Source organism: Adelges cooleyi, unplaced genomic scaffold (assembly GCF_023614345.1).
Source record: "Adelges cooleyi isolate 19-005CV unplaced genomic scaffold, UGA_ACOO_1.1 ACOO_flye_CR_arks_rails_tigmint_CR_PRNA_667, whole genome shotgun sequence".
Taxonomy (NCBI): domain Eukaryota; kingdom Metazoa; phylum Arthropoda; class Insecta; order Hemiptera; family Adelgidae; genus Adelges; species Adelges cooleyi.
In genome coordinates, this window is record NW_026096368.1 from 137804 (window position 1) to 160597 (window position 22794).

The 22794-nt window shown below is 26.8% G+C and overlaps 1 pseudogene; it reads right to left on the minus strand.

Annotated features, from left to right (window-relative positions):
- Positions 1-1038: 1038 nt before the first annotated feature.
- Positions 1039-2851, minus strand: LOC126845088 (piggyBac transposable element-derived protein 3-like; annotated as a pseudogene).
- Between the last annotated feature and the right edge of the window lie 19943 nt (positions 2852-22794).

The following is a 22794-nucleotide window of genomic DNA, read 5'->3' on the forward strand; positions in this document are numbered from 1 at the left end:
ATAAGAATACAATATTCCGTCATAATATTGGGACCCGGGTATCCAGGTCACAAATGCTTGAGGGCCAAATATAGGGGTCATTTCACTAAAATGTCATGTTTTTTCAAATCTTCCAAAATGAATTTAGTAATCTATTCACCAACTATTAAGTATCTTTAATAGAATTAAAAAGTAAAAATAAAAAAAGTGAAATAAATAAATACAATTTTTTTTTAAAAAGCTCACTTTTTTACTATTTTTTAGAAAAGCGTGTTTTTAAAAAAAAATGTTTTAGTTATTTTTTTTTTTTTAGAAATCTAAATGCTCGTATTTTCCGGACGACATTTTATATCAATGTTAAAATAAATCTTATGAGACCGTCTATATTTTCGAACTGCGGAGCAGATAATGATACTCATTTATTGGACAATGATAACCGCTATGAAGCAACCATGCATATTGAAGATACTAATGAAATTTTAGATAGCTCTTCCTCTGTATCGTTGTCGTCTATTTCGTTTTCTGAAGAAAGTGATGATGGTTATACACCCAATGTAACACTAGAAAAATGTTCAAATACTTATTTTTCAGGTTACTTCGGCAAAAAATGTGTAGAAAAATTTAAGTGTAGATTATGTGAAAATAATTTTTTAAAAGAAACTAATGATGAGCAATTTAATGAAAATGAGTTTCTCATATTTTGTAAAAACTATGATTCTGAAAGCTCAAAATTGTTTTTAAGGAGACCAACTGACTCATTTACAAAGTTTATTACCAACGCTCAAAAAATAATTATAAAAATAGTAGAAAAAATGCCTCATGTTAAATTAGTCTATATTTATAACCGTTTTATTTAACTAATTCATATTTAGAACTAAGATTCTAAATTTTGTTTGCAATAAACAAATGCTTTAGAGCAAAAGCTTTAGACATACAATATAATTAAATTCTAAAAAGAAAAATATCTGAAATAATCTTATGGATAAGATTCATTTATAAATATTTTATATTTTGTAAAAGAATAATAATTGTATGAAGCTCATATAATAAAATATAATCTCATACCGATAGCAAAACCGGTTTTACTTTGCGCACGACGGGTGGTCGCGGCCGACCGGCCGCGGCGGTGTCTGAAAATACGGCATAACAAAAAATATTATTTTGTAATATTGTACGACATCTATGAATAGTATAGAACACTAAATAACGTGTTTCCATATTTTCTATTTACATGAGCTGTCTATGTATATTTAATCAATGACATGGATACTCACAATCGTCCATTTTTTTGCCACCAAAATTTTTCTTATCACTGATAACAAAAATTGATAACAATTTTTTTGATAAGGGAGGATCATCCTCGAAGATCTCTGATAAGAGAGGATCATTCATCCTTACCCAACTATACACTACTGTTATCATATAATAAACACATATTAATAATATTAAAAAAACAACAATACTTTATATTATAAAACCTTATTAAAAATATAAACCAAATAACACTTAACAAATAATAAAAACAATGTAAACTTACAGAACAACCCGTTCGAATAATATCAAAAATTAAAAATATGTACTTATTCATTTAAGTGGTACTCCATGAAACACTTACTTTAACCGTCTAAGCACAAATGTTGTTTACATTTTGAACAAAATATATGTGTTCTACGAGTACAGAAGTTCATCTTACATTTCGTTGCATTTTTTAAAGAGTCGAAATCCGGTAAATGATCCACAGTGTCTAGACGAAGTTCATCTGATGGCATTTGGCCATCGACTTTTCGTAATTTGGATGAACTTAAAGGAACTTCTTTAAATGGTTCGTACGAGTCATCTTCTTTTGAACAAGGTCTTCCTTTCTTTCGTTTGGGTGTTGCTGTTTTCCCGACATTTATTAACCCCGAAGCTAACTGCATTCGAAAATGTAAGAGGTCATGTCTTTTATTTTTCGGTATTTGTAAATGCTCAGCGTCTTTTATGTATGTTAACCAGCAGTTAGCAACAGTCATATCAAAAACATGAGCCATCATGCGTAATGTCCATTTTCGGGATTTAATAAATGTTCTATAGTAGCTTATTAGTTTATCCATATTATCTACGCCACCCATAGATTTATTGTACTTTTGTACAATCTCCGGCCTTTCGACGTCCACATACATCTTATTTTTTTTGTCCCAGCGTTTGACAATATCTGTGTTTCCAGATGTAATAAAATTCGATGCCAAATTAACTACTTTGTTGTCATACCATTGTACAACTCCTATGTTACAATTGGGTACATCTGACCGAACTTCAAAAGTACAACGCCGCTTTCACCACATAACATAAACACTTTTATACCCCACGGGTTTGGTTTATTTCTAATGTACTGTTTTATAGACAAATGTCCCTTAAAAGGGATCATTTGTTCATCAATACAAATATTTCTTTCCATAGGAAGAGAATTGCATTTTTTTTTTATAATATCATACAGCGGTCGAACCTTTATAAAAGTGTCTTTATTGCCCGGTGGTATTTGCATATTATCAATAAAATGCATATTTGTTCTAATTGAAAAAAAACGATCTCTTGTCATATTATCTGCTACGAGCGGTACACGATTATCATTTTCCCAGTACATACGAACACGAGGGAGTTTAAGAGATCCCATTACTAAATGAATTCCTATTACAGTTTTAATTTCATCAATAAATGTTGGCTTAAATTTTGTTTGTGAATTTTGTATTGCATACATCTTGGTAAAATAGGACATTTTTTCGAAATCTTCTTCATTGAAATAATCCCAAAAATATTCTAGTGGTGTCTTTTTACGACTAGGATCTGAGTTATCTAAATCGTTTAATTTCAGTTTTTGTTGGCTAAATGGCATTCTTACCCATTTTATGTTTTTTTTATTCGTCAATGTTATATTATCGTTTTCTTCAATTTCTTCTTCTTCGTCACTTGTCCCAAACTCTTCCAAAAGGTTTTTTAGTTCCTCGTGTGCAAATTCTTCGATTTCATCGCTAGATGAATCAGCGAACTCTGAATTATTTGCGTCAAGAAACGCTAAAATGTCAACTGTCGGTAATATTGACATTTCTATAAAAAAAATAACATTCAACAATGGTATTTCTGCGATATACACATATAAAATATATATATATACACAGCTATTATACTTACTGTATAACTAAAGAAATATCTGTAGAACTTTTTTTTGAAAAATTATCAACGTAAAACAGGGTTATTATAAATGAATTATTTATACATATTGATACAGAAATAGTATTGTCATATGTCATGGCGGCCTGACGTACACGATAGTGTACCTTCATATTAATTGATATAAAACATGTGATACCAAATTTAATATTATGAAACACTATTTTGTATATTCGTTACCAACTTCACTATCAGAAAAAAAAATCACAAACAGTTACTAGCGCTATCTTACGAATAAATGATCAAACATCGAAGCAAATTCAATAATCGATCCTAAACTAAGAATATTGAAGTAAAACATAATTTTTATCAGATATATTATTTTGTATGGTACAGCAACAAAATAAAACTTGAACGAAGGACCAGTCGAAATTTTTCGACACAAGAAAAAGACTGAAGCCGAAATTGCGTCGTTACGCCTTATCAATTTTGGATAGGCAACCTAACGCACACTATAACTGTTCGCTGTTCAGATGGCAGATGGGAAAGTTGGATAATAACAACACGGGATCGACGCGGGTTTTAAAGAAAGAAAGCAGTTTATATTTACAACGGATTGCAGGAAATAGAAATTATATAAGGGGCTTCTTATGGCTGGTTCCGTTTAGTGCAATGGCCAAAAGATAAATCTTAAAACTAAACATTCAGTCCACAACTTAAAACTAACTTAAATACTATTGCCGGAGGCGAATTCAATATAATGATTGACGGTTATACTAACAGCCAACTCCGCATTTAGCCAATCGGAATAAAAGGCCACAGTTTACGGACAACTAAGGGTGTAGCGTGGCAGCTGGGCTCTGGACGACCTCGGCGGCCTCGTGATAATGATGGAGGACTTACGCAATCAGCAAACTCCGCGGACGGCCAATTACAGCAAACAGACAGTTGTTGAACGGTCGGGGGTGTGAATCGTCGCAGCTAGGCTCTAGATGACCTCGGCGGCCACGTGACAAGTGTGATACTTTCAGAGGACTTACGCAAAAAGCACACTCCACAGACAGCCAGTTAAAGCGAATAAACTTGAAATTTACAGGAAGTAATCCAGGGAAGTCAGTGTTATTGACTCGGACAGAATATCAATAAACACGAGGTTGTTGAGATGAACGATTTTATTATTTACACATCTTTATACATTAAAAACGATCTTGTGAATCGCATATCCACGACGTTATTTTAAAAATAACAGAATATTAAATTAATAACTGTTTAATACAAGTTTTTTAATTAGAATTAATTTCTGATAAGAAACACAATATATACGAAAGAAAAAAAAAGATTGTGGTATAAGAAAAAGACCACCGACGATAATGACGACAAAAACGGTAATTACAATGAGCAACAACAACAGGTTAGATAATTTTGAATTACAGAGGACGGTCACAACAACAAAAACAGGAGGGAGTGGAATGCCAACGAACAACAACGTTAACGCATACGCGTACAACGCGTAAACAAGTATATTTTAATACTATTTGTATCGTGTTTTTTTCAAACCAAAACATGTTTTTTAAAAATATTACCACATGTACACACCGTATTTTTGATAACATGATTTGTAATAAATTATTGAAAAGTGGGTACACTATAGTGACCTGGAGGTCTGAAAAGGTTAACTGGATCATGTGTCTGTATGATGTCATAAGGACCAGACCAGTGCGATTGTAACTTATTAGTTTTAGAAAAAAATTTTAAGAGAACTTTATATTACCAATGTTAAAAGAAACCTCTTTTATAACAAGTTTATTTATAGCCATTAATCTCGACTCTTGCATACGTGTCCGCAAGTCAGGATCTAATAAAAGCGTAGGTGTTTGTTGTGCCATACCTTGATTAAACAGTTTTCGAATGCGTTTGATACCTTGATAGTAGTGAGGACTGTTACGATATTCTAAAAAAAAAAGAATCCTAATGTTCATTCTTCATACTATTTTTTTTTTTTTTTATAGACACTCAATATTTTCCATCCGTTGGTGACATAATTAAAATATATATTTTTTATTTTATTTTTGTAATTTTTTCTTCTTCTAGCAAGTTTGCTAGGCTTGCCTAGTGCCTTAATTATTTATATTTTTTCCTTAGGATCTAATAAAAGCGAAGATGTTTGTTGTGCCATACCTTGATTAAACAGTTTTCGAATGCGTTTGATACCTTGATAGTAGTGAGGACTGTTACGATATTCTAAAAAAAAAAGAATCCTAATGTTCATTCTTCATACTATTTTTTTTTTTTTTTTAAAGACACTCAATATTTTCCATCCGTTGGTGACATAATTAAAATATATATTTTTTATTTTATTTTTATAATTTTTTATTCTTCTAGCATGTTTGCTAGGCTTGCCTAGTGCCTTAATTATTTTTATTTTTTCCTTAGGGTTTAATAAAAGTGTGGAAGTTTGTTGTGTCATACCTTAACAGTTTTTGAATGTGTTGACCTCGAGAGTGGTAAGGACTGTAACGATATTCTAAAAAAAAAAAAGAATCATAATGTTCATTCTTTATACTATTTTTTTTTTTTAAAAAGACACTCAATATTTTCCATCCGTTGGTGACATAACTAAAATATATATTTTTTATTTTATTTTTATAATTTTTTCTTCTTCCAGCAAGTTTGCTAGGCTTGCCTAGTGCCTTAATTATTTTTATTTTTTCCTTAGGATCTAATAAAAGCGTAGATGTTTGTTGTGCCATACCTTGATTAAACAGTTTTCGAATGCGTTTGATACGTTGATAGTAGTGAGGACTGTTACGATATTCTAAAAAAAAAGAATCATAATGTTCATTCTTCATTCTTTTTTTTTTTTTTAAGACACTCAATATTTTCCATCCGTTGGTGACATAATTAAAATATATATTTTTTATTTTATTTTTATAATTTTTTCTTATTCTAGCATGTTTGCTAGGCTTGCCTAGTGCTTTAATTATTTTTATTTTTTCTTTAGGGTTTAATAAAAGTGTGGAAGTTTGTTGTGCCATACCTTAACAGTTTTTGAATGTGTTGACCTCGAGAGTGGTGAGGACTGTAACGATATTCTAAAAAAAAAAAAGAATCATAATGTTCATTCTTTATACTATTTTTTTTTTTTTAAAAGACACTCAATATTTTCTATCCGTTGGTGACATAATTAAAATATATATTTTTTATTTTATTTTTATAATTTTTTCTTCTTCTAGCATGTTTGCTAGGCTTGCCTAGTGCCTTAATTATTTTTATTTTTTCCTTAGGATCTAATAAAAGCGTAAATGTTTGTTGTCACATAATCATATACAAATACAACAACAACAAAATGATTGATAAATTTAAATATTTTCTTTTCTTGTTTTTATTATGTTATACATTTTTTTTATTATTTCTTCATCTAATTTATTTTTTATTTTATTTTTATAATATTTTCTTCTTCTAGCATGTTTGCTAGGCTTGCCTAGTGCCTTAAGTATTTTTATTTTTTCCTTTGGATCTAATAAAAGCGTAGATGTTTGTTGTGCCATACCTTGATTAAACAGTTTTCGAATGCGTTTGATACGTTGATAGTAGTGAGGACTGTTACGATATTCTAAAAAAAAAAGAATCATAATGTTCATTCTTCATACTATTTTTTTTTTTTTTTTAAAGACACTCAATATTTTCCATCCGTTGGTGACATAATTAAAATATATTATTTTTTATTTTATTTTTATAATTTTTTCTTCTTCTAGCATGTTTGCTAGGCTTGCCTAGTGCCTTAATTATTTTTATTTTTTCCTTAGGGTTTAATAAAAGTGTGGAAGTTTGTTGTGCCATACCTTAACAGTTTTTGAATGTGTTGACCTCGAGAGTGGTGAGGACTGTAACGATATTCTAAAAAAAAAAAAGAATCATAATGTTCATTCTTTATACTATTTTTTTTTTTTAAAAAGACACTCAATATTTTCCATCCGTTGGTGACATAACTAAAATATATATTTTTTATTTTATTTTTATAATTTTTTCTTCTTCCAGCAAGTTTGCTAGGCTTGCCTAGTGCCTTAATTATTTTTATTTTTTCCTTAGGATCTAATAAAAGCGTAGATGTTTGTTGTGCCATACCTTGATTAAACAGTTTTCGAATGCGTTTGATACGTTGATAGTAGTGAGGACTGTTACGATATTCTAAAAAAAAAAGAATCATAATGTTCATTCTTCATTCTTTTTTTTTTTTTTAAGACACTCAATATTTTCCATCCGTTGGTGACATAATTAAAATATATATTTTTTATTTTATTTTTATAATTTTTTCTTATTCTAGCATGTTTGCTAGGCTTGCCTAGTGCTTTAATTATTTTTATTTTTTCTTTAGGGTTTAATAAAAGTGTGGAAGTTTGTTGTGCCATACCTTAACAGTTTTTGAATGTGTTGACCTCGAGAGTGGTGAGGACTGTAACGATATTCTAAAAAAAAAAAGAATCATAATGTTCATTCTTTATACTATTTTTTTTTTTTAAAAGACACTCAATATTTTCTATCCGTTGGTGACATAATTAAAATATATATTTTTTATTTTATTTTTATAATTTTTTCTTCTTCTAGCATGTTTGCTAGGCTTGCCTAGTGCCTTAATTATTTTTATTTTTTCCTTAGGATCTAATAAAAGCGTAAATGTTTGTTGTCACATAATCATATACAAATACAACAACAACAAAATGATTGATAAATTTAAATATTTTCTTTTCTTGTTTTTATTATGTTATACATTTTTTTTATTATTTCTTCATCTAATTTATTTTTTATTTTATTTTTATAATATTTTCTTCTTCTAGCATGTTTGCTAGGCTTGCCTAGTGCCTTAAGTATTTTTATTTTTTCCTTAGGATCTAATAAAAGCGTAGATGTTTGTTGTGCCATACCTTGATTAAACAGTTTTCGAATGCGTTTGATACGTTGATAGTAGTGAGGACTGTTACGATATTCTAAAAAAAAAAGAATCATAATGTTCATTCTTCATTCTTTTTTTTTTTTTTTTTTAAGACACTCAATATTTTCCATCCGTTGGTGACATAATTAAAATATAAATTTTTTTTATTTTATTTTTATAACTTTTTCTTATTCTAGCATGTTTGCTAGGCTTGCCTAGTGCTTTAATTATTTTTATTTTTTCTTTAGGGTTTAATAAAAGTGTGGAAGTTTGTTGTGCCATACCTTAACAGTTTTTGAATGTGTTGACCTCGAGAGTGGTGAGGACTGTAACGATATTCTAAAAAAAAAAAGAATCATAATGTTCATTCTTTATACTATTTTTTTTTTTTAAAAAGACACTCAATATTTTCCATCCGTTGGTGACATAACTAAAATATATATTTTTTATTTTATTTTAATAATTTTTTCTTCTTCTAGCATGTTTGCTAGGCTTGCCTAGTGCCTTAATTATTTTTATTTTTTCCTTAGGATCTAATAAAAGCGTAAATGTTTGTTGTCACATAATCATATACAAATACAACAACAACAAAATGATTGATAAATTTAAATATTTTCTTTTCTTGTTTTTATTATATTATACATTTTTTTTATTATTTCTTCATCTAATTTATTTTTTATTTTATTTTTATAATATTTTCTTCTTCTAGCATGTTTGCTAGGCTTGCCTAGTGCCTTAATTATTTATATTTTTTCCTTAGGATCTAATAAAAGCGTAGATGTTTGTTGTGCCATACCTTGATTAAACAGTTTTCGAATGCGTTTGATACCTTGATAGTAGTGAGGACTGTTACGATATTCTAAAAAAAAAAGAATCATAATGTTCATTCTTCATACTATTTTTTTTTTTTTTTAAAGACACTCAATATTTTCCATCCGTTGGTGACATAATTAAAATATATATTTTTTATTTTATTTTTATAATTTTTTATTCTTCTAGCATGTTTGCTAGGCTTGCCTAGTGCCTTAATTATTTTTATTTTTTCCTTAGGATCTAATAAAAGCGTAGATGTTTGTTGTCACATAATCATATACAAATACAACAACAACAAAACTGATTGATAAATTTAAAAATTTTTTTTCTTGTTTTTATTATGTTATACATTTTTTTTATTATTTCTTCATCTAATTTATTTTTTATTTTATTTTTATAATATTTTCTTCTTCTAGCAAGTTTGCTAGGCTTGCCTAGTGCCTTAAGTATTTTTATTTTTTCCTTAGGATCTAATAAAAGCGTAGATGTTTGTTGTGCCATACCTTCATAAAATAGTTTTCGAATGCGTTTGATACGTTGATAGTAGTAAGGACTGTTACGATATTCTAAAAAAAAAAGAATCATAATGTTCATTCTTCATTCTTTTTTTTTTTTTTAAGACACTCAATATTTTCCATCCGTTGGTGACATAATTAAAATATATATTTTTTATTTTATTTTTATAATTTTTTCTTCTTCTAGCATGTTTGCTAGGCTTGCCTTAATTATTTTTATTTTTTCCTTAGGATCTAATAAAAGCGTAGGTGTTTGTTGTGCCATACCTTCATAAAAAAGTTTTCGAATGCGTTTGATACCTTGATAGTAGTGAGGACTGTTACGATATTCTAAAAAAAAAAGAATCATAATGTTCATTCTTCATACTATTTTTTTTTTTTTTTTAAAGACACTCAATATTTTCCATCCGTTGGTGACATAATTAAAATATATATTTTTTATTTTATTTTTATAATTTTTTCTTCTTCTAGCATGTTTGCTAGGCTTGCCTAGTGCCTTAATTATTTTTATTTTTTCCTTAGGATCTAATAAAAGCGTAGGTGTTTGTTGTCACATAATCATATACAAATACAACAACAACAAAATGATTGATAAATTTAAATATTTTCTTTTCTTGTTTTTATTATGTTATACATTTTTTTTATTATTTCTTCATCTAATTTAGTTTTTATTTTATTTTTATAATATTTTCTTCTTCTAGCATGTTTGCTAGGCTTGCCTAGTGCCTTAATTATTTTTATTTTTTCCTTAGGATCTAATAAAAGCGTAGGTGTTTGTTGTGCCATACCTTGATTAAACAGTTTTCGAATGCGTTTGATACCTTGATAGTAGTGAGGACTGTTACGATATTCTAAAAAAAAAAGAATCACAATGTTCATTCTTCATACTATTTTTTTTTTTTAAAAGACACTCAATATTTTCCATCCGTTGGTGACATAACTAAAATATATATTTTTTATTTTATTTTTATAATTTTTTCTTCTTCTAGCATGTTTGCTAGGCTTGTCTAGTGCCTTAATTATTTTTATTTTTTCCTTAGGATCTAATAAAAGCGTAGATGTTTGGTGTGCCATACCTTGATTAAACAGTTTTCGAATGCGTTTGATACCTTGATAGTAGTGAAGACTGTTACGATATTCTAAAAAAAAAAGAATCATAATGTTCATTCTTCATTCTTTTTTTTTTTTTTTTAAGACACTCAATATTTTCCATCCGTTGGTGACATAATTAAAATATATATTTTTTATTTTATTTTTATAATTTTTTCTTATTCTAGCATGTTTGCTAGGCTTGCCTTAATTATTTTTATTTTTTCCTTAGGATCTAATAAAAGCGTAAATGTTTGTTGTCACATAATCATATACAAATACAACAACAACAAAATGATTGATAAATTTAAAAATTTTCTTTTCTTGTTTTTATTATGTTATACATTTTTTTTATTATTTCTTCATCTAATTTATTTTTTATTTTATTTTTATAATATTTTCTTCTTCTAGCATGTTTGCTAGGCTTGCCTAGTGCCTTAAGTATTTTTATTTTTTCCTTAGGATCTAATAAAAGCGTAGATGTTTGTTGTGCCATACCTTGATTAAACAGTTTTCGAATGCGTTTGATACGTTGATAGTAGTGAGGACTGTTACGATATTCTAAAAAAAAAAGAATCATTATGTTCATTCTTCATACTGTTTTTTTTTTTTTTTTAAAGACACTCAATATTTTCCATTCGTTCGTGACATAACTAAAATATATATTTTTTATTTTATTTTTATAATTTTTTCTTCTTCTAGCATGTTTGCTAGGCTTGCCTAGTGCCTTAATTATTTTTATTTTTTCCTTAGGATCTAATAAAAGCGTAGATGTTTGGTGTGCCATACCTTAACAGTTTTTGAATGTGTTGACCTCGAGAGTGGTGAGGACTGTAACGATATTCTAAAAAAAAAAAGAATCATAATGTTTATTCTTCATACTATTTTTTTTTTTTTTTAAAGACACTCAATATTTTCCACCGTTGGTGACATAATAAAAATATATATTTTTTATTTTATTTTTATAATTTTTTCTTCTTCTAGCATGTTTGCTAGGCTTGCCTAGTGCCTTAATTATTTTTATTTTTTCCTTAGGATCTAATAAAAGCGTAAATGTTTGTTGTCACATAATCATATACAAATACAACAACAACAAAATGATTGATAAATTTAAATATTTTCTTTTCTTGTTTTTATTATGTTATACATTTTTTTTATTATTTCTTCATCTAATTTATTTTTTATTTTATTTTTATAATATTTTCTTCTTCTAGCATGTTTGCTAGGCTTGCCTAGTGCCTTAAGTATTTTTATTATTTCCTTAGGATCTAATAAAAGCGTAGATGTTTGTTGTGCCATACCTTGATTAAACAGTTTTCGAATGCGTTTGATACGTTGATAGTAGTGAGGACTGTTACGATATTCTAAAAAAAAAAGAATCATAATGTTCATTCTTCATACCATTTTTTTTTTTTTTTAAAGACACTCAATATTTTCCATCCGTTGGTGACATAATAAACATATATATTTTTTATCTTATTTTTATAATTTTTTCTTCTTCTAGCATGTTTGCTAGGCTTGCCTAGTGCCTTAATTATTTTTATTTTTTCCTTAGGATCTAATAAAAGCGTAGGTGTTTGTTGTTCCATACCTTGATTAAACAGTTTTCGAATGCGTTTGATACCTTGATAGTAGTGAGGACTGTTACGATATTCTAAAAAAAAAAGAATCACAATGTTCATTCTTCATACTATTTTTTTTTTTAAAAAGACACTCAATATTTTCCATCCGTTGGTGACATAACTAAAATATATATTTTTTATTTTATTTTTATAATTTTTTCTTCTTCTAGCATGTTTGCTAGGCTTGCCTAGTGCCTTAATTATTTTTATTTTTTCCTTAGGATCTAATAAAAGCGTAAATGTTTGTTGTCACATAATCATATACAAATACAACAACAACAAAATGATTGATAAATTAAAATATTTTCTTTTCTTGTTTTTATTATGTTATACATTTTTTTTATTATTTCTTCATCTAATTTGTTTTTTATTTTATTTTTATAATTTTTTCTTCTTCCAGCAAGTTTGCTAGGCTTGCCTAGTGCCTTAATTATTTTTATTTTTTCCTTAGGATCTAATAAAAGCGTAGGTGTTTGTTGTGCTATACCTTCATAAAATAGTTTTCGAATGCGTTTGATACCTTGATAGTAGTGAGGACTGTTACGATATTCTAAAAAAAAAAGAATCATAATGTTCATTCTTCATACTATTTTTTTTTTTTTTTTAAAGACACTCAATATTTTCCATCCGTTGGTGACATAATAAAAATATATATTTTTTATTTTATTTTTATAATTTTTTCTTCTTCCAGCAAGTTTGCTAGGCTTGCCTAGTGCCTTAATTATTTTTATTTTTTCCTTAGGATCTAATAAAAGCGTAGGTGTTTGTTGTGCTATACCTTCATAAAATAGTTTTCGAATGCGTTTGATACCTTGATAGTAGTGAGGACTGTTACGATATTCTAAAAAAAAAGAATCATAATGTTCATTCTTCATACTATTTTTTTTTTTTTTTTAAAGACACTCAATATTTTCCATCCGTTGGTGACATAATAAAAATATATATTTTTTATTTTATTTTTATAATTTTTTCTTCTTCTAGCATGTTTGCTAGGCTTGCCTAGTGCCTTAATTAGTTTTATTTTTTCCTTAAGATCTAATAAAAGCGTAGATGTTTGTTGTCACATAATCATATACAAATACAACACAACAAAATTATTGATAAATTTAAATATTTTCATTATTGTTTTTATTATGTTATACATTTTTTTTATTATTTCTTCATCTAATTTATTTTTTATTTTATTTTTATAATATTTTCTTCTTCTAGCATGTTTGCTAGGCTTGCCTAGTGCCTTAAGTATTTTTATTTTTTCCTTAGGATCTAATAAAAGCGTAGATGTTTGTTGTCACATAATCATATACAAATACAACAACAACAAAATTATTGATAAATTTAAATATTTTCTTTTCTTGTTTTTATTATGTTATACATTTTTTTTATTATTTCTTCATCTAATTTATTTTTTATTTTATTTTTATAATATTTTCTTCTTCTAGCAAGTTTGCTAGGCTTGCCTAGTGCCTTAAGTATTTTTATTTTTTCCTTAGGATCTAATAAAAGCGTAGATGTTTGTTGTGCCATACCTTCATAAAATAGTTTTCGAATGCGTTTGATACCTTGATAGTAGTGAGGACTGTTACGATATTCTAAAAAAAAAAGAATCATAATGTTCATTCTTCATACTATTTTTTTTTTTTTTTTAAAGACACTCAATATTTTTCATCCGTTGGTGACATAATTAAAATATATATTTTTTATTTTATTTTTATAATTTTTTCTTCTTCTAGCATGTTTGCTAGGCTTGCCTAGTGCCTTAATTATTTTTATTTTTTCCTTAGGATCTAATAAAAGCGTAGGTGTTTTGTTGTGCCATACCTTCATAAAATAGTTTTCGAATGCGTTTGATACGTTGATAGTAGTGAGGACTGTTACGATATTTAAAAAAAAAAGAATCATAATGTTCATTCTTCATTCTTTTTTTTTTTTTTTTTTTAAGACACTCAATATTTTCCATCCGTTGGTGACATAATTAAAATATATATTTTTTATTTTATTTTTATAATTTTTTCTTATTCTAGCATGTTTGCTAGGCTTGCCTAGTGCTTTAATTATTTTTCTTTTTTCTTTAGGGTTTAATAAAAGTGTGGAAGTTTGTTGTGCCATACCTTAACAGTTTTTGAATGTGTTGACCTCGAGAGTGGTGAGGACTGTAACGATATTCTAAAAAAAAAAAGAATCATAATGTTCATTCTTTATACTATTTTTTTTTTTTTAAAAGACACTCAATATTTTCCATCCGTTGGTGACATAATTAAAATATATATTTTTTATTTTATTTTTGTAATTTTTTCTTCTTCTAGCAAGTTTGCTAGGCTTGCCTAGTGCCTTAATTATTTATATTTTTTCCTTAGGATCTAATAAAAGCGTAGATGTTTGTTGTGCCATACCTTGATTAAACAGTTTTCGAATGCGTCTGATACGTTGATAGTAGTGAGGACTGTTACGATATTCTAAAAAAAAAAGAATCATTTTGTTCATTCTTCATACTATTTTTTTTTTTTTTTAAAGACACTCAATATTTTCCATCCGTTCGTGACATAACTAAAATATATATTTTTAATTTTATTTTTATAATTTTTTCTTCTTCTAGCATGTTTGCTAGGCTTGCCTAGTGCCTTAATTATTTTTATTTTTTCCTTAGAATCTAATAAAAGCGTAGATGTTTGGTGTGCCATACCTTGATTAAACAGTTTTCGAATGCGTTTGATACCTTGATAGTAGTGAAGACTGTTACGATATTCTAAAAAAAAAAGAATCATAATGTTCATTCTTCATTCTTTTTTTTTTTTTTAAGACACTCAATATTTTCCATCCGTTGGTGACATAATTAAAATATATATTTTTTATTTTATTTTTATAATCTTTTCTTCTTCTAGCATGTTTGCTAGGCTTGCCTTAATTATTTTTATTTTTTCCTTAGGATCTAATAAAAGCGTAGGTGTTTGTTGTGCCATACCTTCATAAAATAGTTTTCGAATGCGTTTGATACCTTGATAGTAGTGAGGACTGTTACGATATTCTAAAAAAAAAAGAATCATAATGTTCATTCTTTATACTATTTTTTTTTTTTTAAAAGACACTCAATATTTTCCATCCGTTGGTGACATAATTAAAATATATATTTTTTATTTTATTTTTGTAATTTTTTCTTCTTCTAGCAAGTTTGCTAGGCTTGCCTAGTGCCTTAATTATTTTTATTTTTTCCTTAGGATCTAATAAAAGCGTAGATGTTTGTTGTGCCATACCTTGATTAAACAGTTTTCGAATGCGTTTGATACGTTGATAGTAGTGAGGACTGTTACGATATTCTAAAAAAAAAAGAATCATTTTGTTCATTCTTCATACTATTTTTTTTTTTTTTTTAAAGACACTCAATATTTTCCATCCGTTCGTGACATAACTAAAATATATATTTTTTATTTTATTTTTATAATTTTTTCTTCTTCTAGCATGTTTGCTAGGCTTGCCTAGTGCCTTAATTATTTTTATTTTTTCCTTAGAATCTAATAAAAGCGTAGATGTTTGGTGTGCCATACCTTGATTAAACAGTTTTCGAATGCGTTTGATACCTTGATAGTAGTGAAGACTGTTACGATATTCTAAAAAAAAAAGAATCATAATGTTCATTCTTCATTCTTTTTTTTTTTTTTAAGACACTCAATATTTTCCATCCGTTGGTGACATAATTAAAATATATATTTTTTATTTTATTTTTATAATCTTTTCTTCTTCTAGCATGTTTGCTAGGCTTGACTAGTGCCTTAATTAGTTTTATTTTTTCCTTAGGATCTAATAAAAGCGTAGATGTTTGTTTTCACATAATCATATACAAATACAACACAACAAAATTATTGATAAATTTAAATATTTTCATTATTGTTTTTATTATGTTATACATTTTTTTATTATTTCTTCATCTAATTTATTTTTTATTTTATTTTTATAATATTTTCTTCTTCTAGCATGTTTGCTAGGCTTGCCTAGTGCCTTAAGTATTTTTATTTTTTCCTTAGGATCTAATAAAAGCGTAGATGTTTGTTGTGCCATACCTTCATAAAATAGTTTTCGAATGCGTTTGATACGTTGATAGTAGTGAGGACTGTTACGATATTCTAAAAAAAAAAGAATCATAATGTTCATTCTTCATTCTTTTTTTTTTTTTTAAGACACTCAATATTTTCCATTCGTTGGTGACATAGTTAAAATATATATTTTTTATTTTATTTTTATAATTTTTTCTTATTCTAGCATGTTTGCTAGGCTTGCCTTAATTATTTTTATTTTTTCCTTAGGATCTAATAAAAGCGTAGGTGTTTGTTGTGCCATACCTTCATAAATAGTTTTCGAATGCGTTTGATACCTTGATAGTAGTGAGGACTGTTACGATATTCTAAAAAAAAAAGAATCATAATGTTCATTCTTCATACTATTTTTTTTTTTTTTTAAAGACACTCAATATTTTTCATCCGTTGGTGACATAATTAAAATATATATTTTTTATTTTATTTTTATAATTTTTTCTTCTTCTAGCATGTTTGCTAGGCTTGCCTAGTGCCTTAATTATTTTTATTTTTTCCTTAGAATCTAATAAAAGCGTAGATGTTTGGTGTGCCATACCTTGATTAAACAGTTTTCGAATGCGTTTGATACCTTGATAGTAGTGAAGACTGTTACGATATTCTAAAAAAAAAAGAATCATAATGTTCATTCTTCATTCTTTTTTTTTTTTTTTTAAGACACTCAATATTTTCCATCCGTTGGTGACATAATTAAAATATATATTTTTTATTTTATTTTTATAATCTTTTCTTCTTCTAGCATGTTTGCTAGGCTTGACTAGTGCCTTAATTAGTTTTATTTTTTCCTTAGGATCTAATAAAAGCGTAGATGTTTGTTGTCACATAATCATATACAAATACAACACAACAAAATTATTGATAAATTTAAATATTTTCATTATTGTTTTTATTATGTTATACATTTTTTTTATTATTTCTTCATCTAATTTGTTTTTTATTTTATTTTTATAATTTTTTCTTCTTCCAGCAAGTTTGCTAGGCTTGCCTAGTGCCTTAATTATTTTTATTTTTTCCTTAGGATCTAATAAAAGCGTAGGTGTTTGTTGTGCTATACCTTCATAAAATAGTTTTCGAATGCGTTTGATACCTTGATAGTAGTGAGGACTGTTACGATATTCTAAAAAAAAAAGAATCATAATGTTCATTCTTCATACTATTTTTTTTTTTTTTTTAAAGACACTCAATATTTTCCATCCGTTGGTGACATAATTAAAATATATATTTTTTATTTTATTTTTATAATTTTTTCTTCTTCTAGCATGTTTGCTAGGCTTGCCTAGTGCCTTAATTAGTTTTATTTTTTCCTTAAGATCTAATAAAAGCGTAGATGTTTGTTGTCACATAATCATATACAAATACTACACAACAAAATTATTGATAAATTTAAATATTTTCATTATTGTTTTTATTATGTTATACATTTTTTTTATTATTTCTTCATCTAATTTATTTTTTATTTTATTTTTATAATATTTTCTTCTTCTAGCATGTTTGCTAGGCTTGCCTAGTGCCTTAAGTATTTTTATTTTTTCCTTAGGATCTAATAAAAGCGTAGAGGTTTGTTGTGCCATACCTTCATAAAATAGTTTTCGAATGCGTTTGATACGTTGATAGTAGTGAGGACTGTTACGATATTCTAAAAAAAAAAGAATCATAATGTTCATTCTTCATTCTTTTTTTTTTTTTTAAGACACTCAATATTTTCCATTCGTTGGTGACATAATTAAAATATATATTTTTTATTTTATTTTTATAATTTTTTCTTATTCTAGCATGTTTGCTAGGCTTGCCTTAATTATTTTTATTTTTTCCTTAGGATCTAATAAAAGCGTAGGTGTTTGTTGTGCCATACCTTCATAAAATAGTTTTCGAATGCGTTTGATACCTTGATAGTAGTGAGGACTGTTACGATATTCTAAAAAAAAAAGAATCATAATGTTCATTCTTCATACTATTTTTTTTTTTTTTTTAAAGACACTCAATATTTTTCATCCGTTGGTGACATAATTAAAATATATATTTTTTATTTTATTTTTATAATTTTTTCTTCTTCTAGCATGTTTGCTAGGCTTGCCTAGTGCCTTAATTATTTTTATTTTTTCCTTAGGGTCTAATAAAAGCGTGGAAGTTTGTTGTGCCATACCTTAACAGTTTTTGAATGTGTTGACCTCGAGAGTGGTGAGGACTGTAACGATATTCTAAAAAAAAAAAAGAATCATAATGTTCATTCTTTATACTATTTTTCTTTTTTATAAAGACACTCAATATTTTCCATTCGTTGGTGACATAATTAAAATATATATTTTTTATTTTATTTTTATAATTTTTTCTTCTTCTAGCATGTTTGCTAGGCTTGCCTAGTGCCTTAATTATTTTTATTTTTTCCTTAGGATCTAATAAAAGCGTAGGTGTTTGTTGTGCCATACCTTCATAAAATAGTTTTCGAATGCGTTTGATACCTTGATAGTAGTGAGGACTGTTACGATATTCTAAAAAAAAAAGAATCATTTTGTTCATTCTTCATACTATTTTTTTTTTTTTTTAAAGACACTCAATATTTTCCATCCGTTCGTGACATAACTAAAATATATATTTTTTATTTTATTTTTATAATTTTTTCTTCTTCTAGCATGTTTGCTAGGCTTGCCTAGTGCCTTAATTATTTTTATTTTTTCCTTAGGATCTAATAAAAGCGTAGATGTTTGGTGTGCCATACCTTGATTAAACAGTTTTCGAATGCGTTTGATACCTTGATAGTAGTGAAGACTGTTACGATATTCTAAAAAAAAAAGAATCATAATGTTCATTCTTCATTCTTTTTTTTTTTTTTTAAGACACTCAATATTTTCCATCCGTTGGTGACATAATTAAAATATATATTTTTTATTTTATTTTTATAATCTTTTCTTCTTCTAGCATGTTTGCTAGGCTTGCCTAGTGCCTTAATTAGTTTTATTTTTTCCTTAGGATCTAATAAAAGCGTAGATGTTTGTTGTCACATAATCATATACAAATACAACACAACAAAATTATTGATAAATTTAAATATTTTCATTATTGTTTTTATTATGTTATACATTTTTTTTATTATTTCTTCATCTAATTTATTTTTTATTTTATTTTTATATTATTTTCTTCTTCTAGCATGTTTGCTAGGCTTGCCTAGTGCCTTAAGTATTTTTATTTTTTCCTTAGGATCTAATAAAAGCGTAGATGTTTGTTGTGCCATACCTTGATTAAACAGTTTTCGAATGCGTTTGATACGTTGATAGTAGTGAGGACTGTTACGATATTCTAAAAAAAAAAGAATCATTTTGTTCATTCTTCATACTATTTTTTTTTTTTTTTTAAAGACACTCAATATTTTCCATCCGTTCGTGACATAACTAAAATATATATTTTTTATTTTATTTTTATAATTTTTTCTTCTTCTAGCATGTTTGCTAGGCTTGCCTAGTGCCTTAATTATTTTTATTTTTTCCTTAGAATCTAATAAAAGCGTAGATGTTTGGTGTGCCATACCTTGATTAAACAGTTTTCGAATGCGTTTGATACCTTGATAGTAGTGAAGACTGTTACGATATTCTAAAAAAAAAAGAATCATAATGTTCATTCTTCATTCTTTTTTTTTTTTTTTAAGACACTCAATATTTTCCATCCGTTGGTGACATAATTAAAATATATATTTTTTATTTTATTTTTATAATCTTTTCTTCTTCTAGCATGTTTGCTAGGCTTGACTAGTGCCTTAATTAGTTTTATTTTTTCCTTAGGATCTAATAAAAGCGTAGATGTTTGTTGTCACATAATCATATACAAATACAACACAACAAAATTATTGATAAATTTAAATATTTTCATTATTGTTTTTATTATGTTATACATTTTTTTTATTATTTCTTCATCTAATTTGTTTTTTATTTTATTTTTATAATTTTTTCTTCTTCCAGCAAGTTTGCTAGGCTTGCCTAGTGCCTTAATTATTTTTATTTTTTCCTTAGGATCTAATAAAAGCGTAGGTGTTTGTTGTGCTATACCTTCATAAAATAGTTTTCGAATGCGTTTGATACCTTGATAGTAGTGAGGACTGTTACGATATTCTAAAAAAAAAAGAATCATAATGTTCATTCTTCATACTATTTTTTTTTTTTTTTTAAAGACACTCAATATTTTCCATCCGTTGGTGACATAATAAAAATATATATTTTTTATTTTATTTTTATAATTTTTTCTTCTTCTAGCATGTTTGCTAGGCTTGCCTAGTGCCTTAATTAGTTTTATTTTTTCCTTAAGATCTAATAAAAGCGTAGATGTTTGTTGTCACATAATCATATACAAATACTACACAACAAAATTATTGATAAATTTAAATATTTTCATTATTGTTTTTATTATGTTATACATTTTTTTTATTATTTCTTCATCTAATTTATTTTTTATTTTATTTTTATAATATTTTCTTCTTCTAGCATGTTTGCTAGGCTTGCCTAGTGCCTTAAGTATTTTTATTTTTTCCTTAGGATCTAATAAAAGCGTAGATGTTTGTTGTGCCATACCTTCATAAAATAGTTTTCGAATGCGTTTGATACGTTGATAGTAGTGAGGACTGTTACGATATTCTAAAAAAAAAAGAATCATAATGTTCATTCTTCATTCTTTTTTTTTTTTTTTAAGACACTCAATATTTTCCATCCGTTGGTGACATAATTAAAATATATATTTTTTATTTTATTTTTATAATTTTTTCTTATTCTAGCATGTTTGCTAGGCTTGCCTAGTGCCTTAATTATTTTTATTTTTTCCTTAGGATCTAATAAAAGCGTAGGTGTTTGTTGTGCCATACCTTCATAAAATAGTTTTCGAATGCGTTTGATACCTTGATAGTAGTGAGGACTGTTACGATATTCTAAAAAAAAAAGAATCATAATGTTCATTCTTCATACTATTTTTTTTTTTTTTTTAAAGACACTCAATATTTTCCATCCGTTGGTGACATAATTAAAATATATATTTTTTATTTTATTTTTATAATTTTTTCTTCTTCTAGCATGTTTGCTAGCCTTGCCTAGTGCCTTAATTATTTTTATTTTTTCCTTAGGATCTAATAAAAGCGTAGGTGTTTGTTGTGCCATACCTTCATAAAATAGTTTTCGAATGCGTTTGATACGTTGATAGTAGTGAGGACTGTTACGATATTCTAAAAAAAAAAGAATCATAATGTTCATTCTTCATGCTATTTTTTTTTTTTTTAAAGACACTCAATATTTTCCATCCGTTGGTGACATAATTAAAATATATATTTTTTATTTTATTTTTGTAATTTTTTCTTCTTCTAGCAAGTTTGCTAGGCTTGACTAGTGCCTTAATTAGTTTTATTTTTTCCTTAGGATCTAATAAAAGCGTAGATGTTTGTTGTCACATAATCATATACAAATACAACACAACAAAATTATTGATAAATTTAAATATTTTCATTATTGTTTTTATTATGTTATACATTTTTTTTATTATTTCTTCATCTAATTTATTTTTTATTTTATTTTTATAATATTTTCTTCTTCTAGCATGTTTGCTAGGCTTGCCTAGTGCCTTAAGTATTTTTATTTTTTCCTTAGGATCTAATAAAAGCGTAGATGTTTGTTGTGCCATACCTTCATAAAATAGTTTTCGAATGCGTTTGATACGTTGATAGTAGTGAGGACTGTTACGATATTCTAAAAAAAAAAGAATCATAATGTTCATTCTTCATTCTTTTTTTTTTTTTTAAGACACTCAATATTTTCCATTCGTTGGTGACATAATTAAAATATATATTTTTTATTTTATTTTTATAATTTTTTCTTATTCTAGCATGTTTGCTAGCTTGCCTAGTGCCTTAATTATTTTTATTTTTTCCTTAGGATCTAATAAAAGCGTAGGTGTTTGTTGTGCCATACCTTCATAAAACAGTTTTCGAATGCGTTTGATACCTTGATAGTAGTGAGGACTGTTACGATATTCTAAAAAAAAAAGAATCATAATGTTCATTCTTCATACTATTTTTTTTTTTTTTTTAAAGACACTCAATATTTTCCATCCGTTGGTGACATAATTAAAATATATATTTTTTATTTTATTTTTATAATTTTTTCTTCTTCTAGCATGTTTGCTAGGCTTGCCTAGTGCTTTAATTATTTTTCTTTTTTCTTTAGGGTTTAATAAAAGTGTGGAAGTTTGTTGTGCCATACCTTAACAGTTTTTGAATGTGTTGACCTCGAGAGTGGTGAGGACTGTAACGATATTCTAAAAAAAAAAAGAATCATAATGTTCATTCTTTATACTATTTTTTTTTTTTAAAAAGACACTCAATATTTTCCATCCGTTGGTGACATAATTAAAATATATATTTTTTATTTTATTTTTGTAATATTTTCTTCTTCTAGCATGTTTGCTAGGCTTGCCTAGTGCCTTAAGTATTTTTATTTTTTCCTTAGGATCTAATAAAAGCGTAGATGTTTGTTGTGCCATACCTTGATTAAACAGTTTTCGAATGCGTTTGATACGTTGATAGTAGTGAGGACTGTTACGATATTCTAAAAAAAAAAGAATCATTTTGTTCATTCTTCATACTATTTTTT